A 6,246-nucleotide genomic window follows, 5' to 3' on the forward strand; every position below is an offset into this window, starting at 1 on the left:
GTGGTGTGTGGTTATAGAGAATTAATGGATACTTTAGATTGTGATATCAACCTTAGGATTGAGTTCAGGGCAAAGTTGAATTATCCAAATGTCAAAAAGTGAGAAAGAGATAAAGAGAATGACTCTATGCCATATGCTATAGCGTGTGCATGGCATGCCGTGATACACGAGCCACCAGAAAGTGAGGAAGGATTCTCTATATCACATTTGCAATGCATGGTGCAAATGTGATGGTGCTTGATTAGATTTTTAAGTTTATTAGACACAAGTTTGATATGAAAACCAAAGGAAAGAAAGAGAGTTCGAACGAGAAAGAAGGAGAAAATCAAAGGAGCTCTGTTAAAGCTTAGAGGATTTAAGCATTTGGAGTATTTTGAAGCTTTTTAACACTAGAGGTAAGTTTCCTAAGTCCTTCACTTACCTCCCATTTTCTTGCATGTAAAAGTTAAGATTTGTTAGAAAAGATAATTTTCAGTTTATAAAGGCTTTAAGTCCAAACTCATTGATTTAAATATAGTTAATTAATGAGAGTTGTTTATGTTATTTAAATCAAATATTAATTGACCCTGGTCATTCTTAATTTACAAATTCAATAACCATCAGGCACAATTACATTCTTAGATTAAATTAGGCTATCACAATTCCCCCCCCCCCCATCTCGATTTCGCTAGGCATACTAGCATGGAGATATTTAATTTCTCTCGGTTTCATTTTCCCTGCACCACCCTCCTCAAGGAGTCAAGGTTTTCCCGTTGTCATCCATCGAATCCTTTATGCTATTTTCTGCACACCAACATCGTAGAACTCTCCGGCGCAAGGTTGGTTTCTCGAGGTTAGCAAATAAAGGGTAAATAATAAGCTGCTAGCTGCTATTCTCTCTGGGTTTTTTTCTTGATGATTCACCATAAGTTGTGCATTTAGCTCTTTAACCGGAATTCCCCCTGTTTTGATGCTGTCATCCTCAGTGCGAAGAAATCATGGATAGAGAGAAGTGACAATGAGAAGTGACAATGTACTCAGATTCAGGAGCAAGCGCTGCTGATGTTGATTATGGTTTTCTGTTCAATTTCCAAAGACAGGGTTATTATTGACTCTTCAGATTTTTCTTATAGTTTGGAAAAATAATTAAGAATCAGGACGGGAACTTCCAGTTGTATAGATAGATTTGGATGCTCCATTTTACAGTTTGCTATCTTTTAATCTAATAAGTCATGTGATTAACTGGCTAATATATAATTGCGCTTCATCTGCATATATTCGATATTTGACAAATATGTTCTTGTTCCATGAACCAAAACACACACGGGCTCACATCTTGTCCCGGTGAACAATGTCAATCTTCACTTGCATCAAAGCTAGAGTAAGAACGCAGACATAAAATATCCTTCTGGTTTTTGCTGAGTATAAATCGCCCTTGGGCCTATATTTTAGGTCTGAATTGTCATTTAATCCTTAATATTATTCAATAAACTAGGAAAATCAATTAGGAAAAAAATTATATAGTTAGCCTTATATATTTAAAATATTTTGTTTCCAATTAAATCAATACATATGTATCTTTTATATATTATTTAATTTGTAACAAATTCTTGTCATTAATATTATTAACATATTAAAATTCAAATGTATCTTGATTTAATTGGGTAAAAGTATATTAAATATATAAACCCAAGTATATAAGTTTATAAAGAAATGTGTGTTACTTTGGTTTTCCTAAATCCTTTTAATTATTTACATTTATATATTGTCAATATATATATAGCTCATACATCATGTAATTAAGAACCTAAATATAGAAATAGTTTACGAAAAATAATAAAGACGAGAGATAAAAAAGATTGAGATTGATTTAATTAAGATCAAAGGGAGTAGTTTAATGCATTTTCAATAAAATTTGTGGCATTAATTAAGAGAAAACAAACAATCTTTCAATAACCCATCCAATCTACACCCTCCAACCATATTATAACATGTTTGGTTAAAATAAACAAAAAATTTTAAAACTCAACTTTTTCTCTTTTTAAAAGTTTAATAAATTTTGTATTTTGCCCATGTTAAACATAGTACATATTTTAATAGCGTGCATTTTCTCTCTGACATTCAATGTATGGTAAGAAAATAAACTTGTGATGAAAAATTTATAACATGCTTTGTAAATCTAAATGATAAAAAATCCTCACCTCTTTGCCTTATACTAAGACACTTCAAAGTTCCAATTACATTTCACATGCCCATGAAAAGTTATTTTCTTAATTCCATTAAAAAATGGCATGTCTTTTCCTCTTTGCTTTATGTCCTTTTATTATGAAGAGAGAGAAGAAGTATTTAATTATATTATATTATATTTCATGTACAGATATGCTCACATTAACTAATACAAGAGTAAATTTTAAAAAATAATTTTAAAAGGTACTAAATATCCTGGTTCTTAACCAAGCTTAACTTAAAAAAAAAATGTTTTACAGGGCGAAACGAGAGAGTAAATAATACTGGAGGAGTGTGTCAGGACAATAGAGGAACTCAAGCTAAAAGTAAAACTGCACCGTAAAAAAAGTTTAATTTTCTTCAATGAAGAAATTACTAGGACTCGACTTTCTTGCTCCAGTTCTCACCGCTATATCTCAATTTCAATAATCACGATTGAATAGATTATAAAATTATTATTACTGTTGTTGTTATTTTATATCACAAGGAGTAGACTCCACCAACATTAGAGATTATCTCTCTTGAAATATGGAAGGCAAATAGTAAAACTCTTCTAACTAAATTGTTATGTACACAATAGTCGGGATTCAAACCCTCAATCATTTATTTAAGTAACAAAAGTTTTACTACTCACTCTAATTTTAATTGGTAAAATTATTGTTATTATATTAAAAGGTAAAAAAAAATTGGTCTCTAAGTTATAAATAGTCCAAACATTAACAAAAATAAACTTGGACCATTAGTATATTAGCAAATGGCAAAAAAAGACCTTAAAAATTATAGTAAATTACCAAAAAATTACAGCAAATGACTCAAAAAATTACAGAAAAAGATTAAGAAAATTTTACTGGTTTTTTTTCCAATTTTTAAGTTCTTTTATGTGATTTTCTGATTAACTAATAATCAAAATTAATTTTTATTAATGGTAAAGGCTAGATTATTTCATTTTTGAAAATTGAAGTAGGAATATTATACAAAAAAAAAGTTCAAGGTCTCTAATGTTCCTGAATCTGTAATTTAGGGACCAATTTGCTCTTTTATCATATATTAAATAATAAATTAATAAATTTAAGCTATTAAAATTTGACCAAAACAATTAAGAATTGTAATAAAAATATTGTATAACGTGAATTTTTTTCTTATTTTTTACAGTAGTTCTGAAATGTTCTGGTCCAAGTTTATCAATTTAATTTTTTGTACTTATTATTTAACAATCCAATAATAATTTTATAATATGTTGAATCTTAGTTATTAACTTTGAAATGTAATTAGAATGAGATTGGTAGGATGTGAGGAGAGAAAAGGAAAGAAGGGAAGCCAAATCTAAATTGCTGCAGGGGGCACCGGATTAGTTAAGATGTTTCTTGTCTTTAAAAGTAAAAGAAACGACCCCCCCCCCTCCCCCCTATGGATGTGGTGTCTAGTCAGATTGAAGCGATGAATCAATTCTCAACTAAAATCAGTGTACCACCAAGAAAATACACCTTTAGGAGTAGCACGGGAGATTAAAGTGATCGATCGTACATCTTTATTTCTATATTCATTTTATTGCTTTCACGTCTCGCAGGCGCTTTAAGAGCCAAACTTTAATTTAATTAAGGTGACACATGCGATCGCTAGCTAAAGTGACCCAAACATAGATCCTAAATTATTATTATATTGTTAATCTCCACTCAATTATTTGCGATGATTGTCCCTCATTCATCACATATTGATTGGGAAAATCTCGGTTTAACCCCTATAAAATTGATCTTGGAGATTTGGAGTCACGATCAAACTCTCCCTCAGATTATCTATAAATTTGATGCCTCTAAAATTAAAAAAAAAGTACAAGTTCAGATAAGAAATAAAAGAAAAATAGTAGAGAGAATAATAGAAGATAAAAGACGGCTCACATCTAAAAATTAAAAAATAAATCATAAATATATAAATTTAAAAAATATCTAACTAAATGATTTACGCCATTTTAATAAAAGAAGTCTAATATATAATTGCATCGCTTGCTTGTGGTTTTCTTATTCATAGACAATATGTTGAATTCTCCATGGCCAAATAATTTAATTAGAATGTAGTTTTAAATTTTTTTCTCTATAAATTATAGTTGTTATTTAAAACTTAATTAAAATATAGATTTATTTTATATCATATTTATTTATTTAATATAATTAAGAAGAAAAATATCCTCCCTAATTTAGTTGGGGAGTTTGTTTTGGTCCTAATTAAATGTAAGATCTCAATCCATTTTATCTCTAAAGTTTATATTTTTCCAAATCATCTCTTATATTGTACAAGAACGCATGCAGGGATCCCATGTGTAGTGTGTAGTGGAAAACGATGCAATGTTTGGGAAGTGAACGATCCTTATTGTGTCGGTTTATATGGTGGGGAAGGAATGAATATAAAAACTTTTGTCACATGCAAGACACTCAATCACGTTTTAGTTTTATCAGATCTAGGCTAGGGTGTTTGTTTTGGTCATAATTAAAGGTAAGATCTAAATCTATTTTATCTCGTGTATTTATTTTGTGTGCAAGCTACCTCTTTTTGTACTCCCTCAAAACAATATAATAATGAAAAGTAGCAATAATTGAAATGCAGTCATATATCTTGTAGAAAAATTATGGCACATTTTTTCAATGAATAACTAATTTACCTAACTTTTTAATGCATATAAACAAATTAGTTAATTAGTTCTGCATTTAAAGTTGAAATGTTCAATGAGTAATAATATTATAAACACAAGTTTAAAAGGAGAACTTATTCCAAAACTAAATTTAAGCGATGACCTAAAATTCATGCTTATTTTTGTAAAACTCACCAGAGAATCAACGTTTTAATTTCTTCCCCAAAGGGAAAGTACATGAATATCGATGAGCCATAATACATCGATAACAGTAAGTTAATCACTATTTTCTCGTACGGCTCGTGTGCGCTGATTTCTGCAATGATTAAATGATTAAAATAATAGCCCGTCCTTTCGGGAAAAAAAAATGTCATCTTTATATTTAAAATAAGTGGGGATTAATTCATGCATATGTATTACATGTGTCATGGGTTAACAACCCTGTCATTTTAAGAGAGTATTAAAATATATACGAGTTGATGACTTGACGATTAGTTCACATTACTAATTCAGATGGAAAGAACATAAACTATATGATTCCAAGTACGCTGATGCCAACCAGTATTTAAAAATGAATGTTAGTATAAACGTCATGACTTGCGTTTGACATGACGATTTTGTAAATGGAAAGTTTTTGGACAAAAAAGACCGACAATAACATAATCATGCATTCAAATTAAACAGATAGTTGACAGTGTAATACTGCTAACTAATTAATTATAGATAGATTCATTGCATGTGATTTGTTTTTGATTGAAAATAATTTTTTAATCGGGTGATAATCAATCTGATTTGAAATAATTGAATTGGAGAATTATAACGCCATTTTCCAGCTGACATGTTGCCGACGAGTTGTTATATGTAGTTCGTGGATCTATATTAAACGCTACGCTATCATCTCTTGATGGTTTGTGGCATGGAAGGGTTTTTTTTTTAAAAAAAAAAAGGAAGTAGAAGAGGAAAAGGGAAGTAAGATGAAAATAGAGTTTTAAAACATTTAATATGTACCTGAAAATGCGTCAGCAAGGAAGGAAGTGGGTTTTATAAGTATGAAGGTAAAAGAGTTTCACCAATTTTAATGACACTGAAGGAGAAGTGAAATTCATTGTACCAAGCAACCCTTTTTTCTTTTTAATTTCATTTTTGCTTTCACTTTTCCAATCTCAATTCCATGATATTAGATAGGAGGACTAGGGAAAAGACTAACAAAATAGGATTGCAGCCTAACTTAAAATTTGATCTCTTTTATAAAAATTACTAAATTTGACAACCCATAATTTAATCCTATCCAAATGTAAGTTGAAATTGCATAGGATCGAAATTAGTTCATAAGACTGTGAGACTTGTCTTGATAATCCAATACATTTGTTTGTTATTTTCTCCTTTTTCCTCTATGAGAGTCAACACTTTATTTTAAT

The sequence above is a fragment of the Prosopis cineraria genome, unplaced genomic scaffold (genome assembly GCF_029017545.1).
Source record: "Prosopis cineraria cultivar Desert tree isolate PC_DT_omini unplaced genomic scaffold, ASM2901754v1 PC1, whole genome shotgun sequence".
Classification (NCBI taxonomy): domain Eukaryota; kingdom Viridiplantae; phylum Streptophyta; class Magnoliopsida; order Fabales; family Fabaceae; genus Prosopis; species Prosopis cineraria.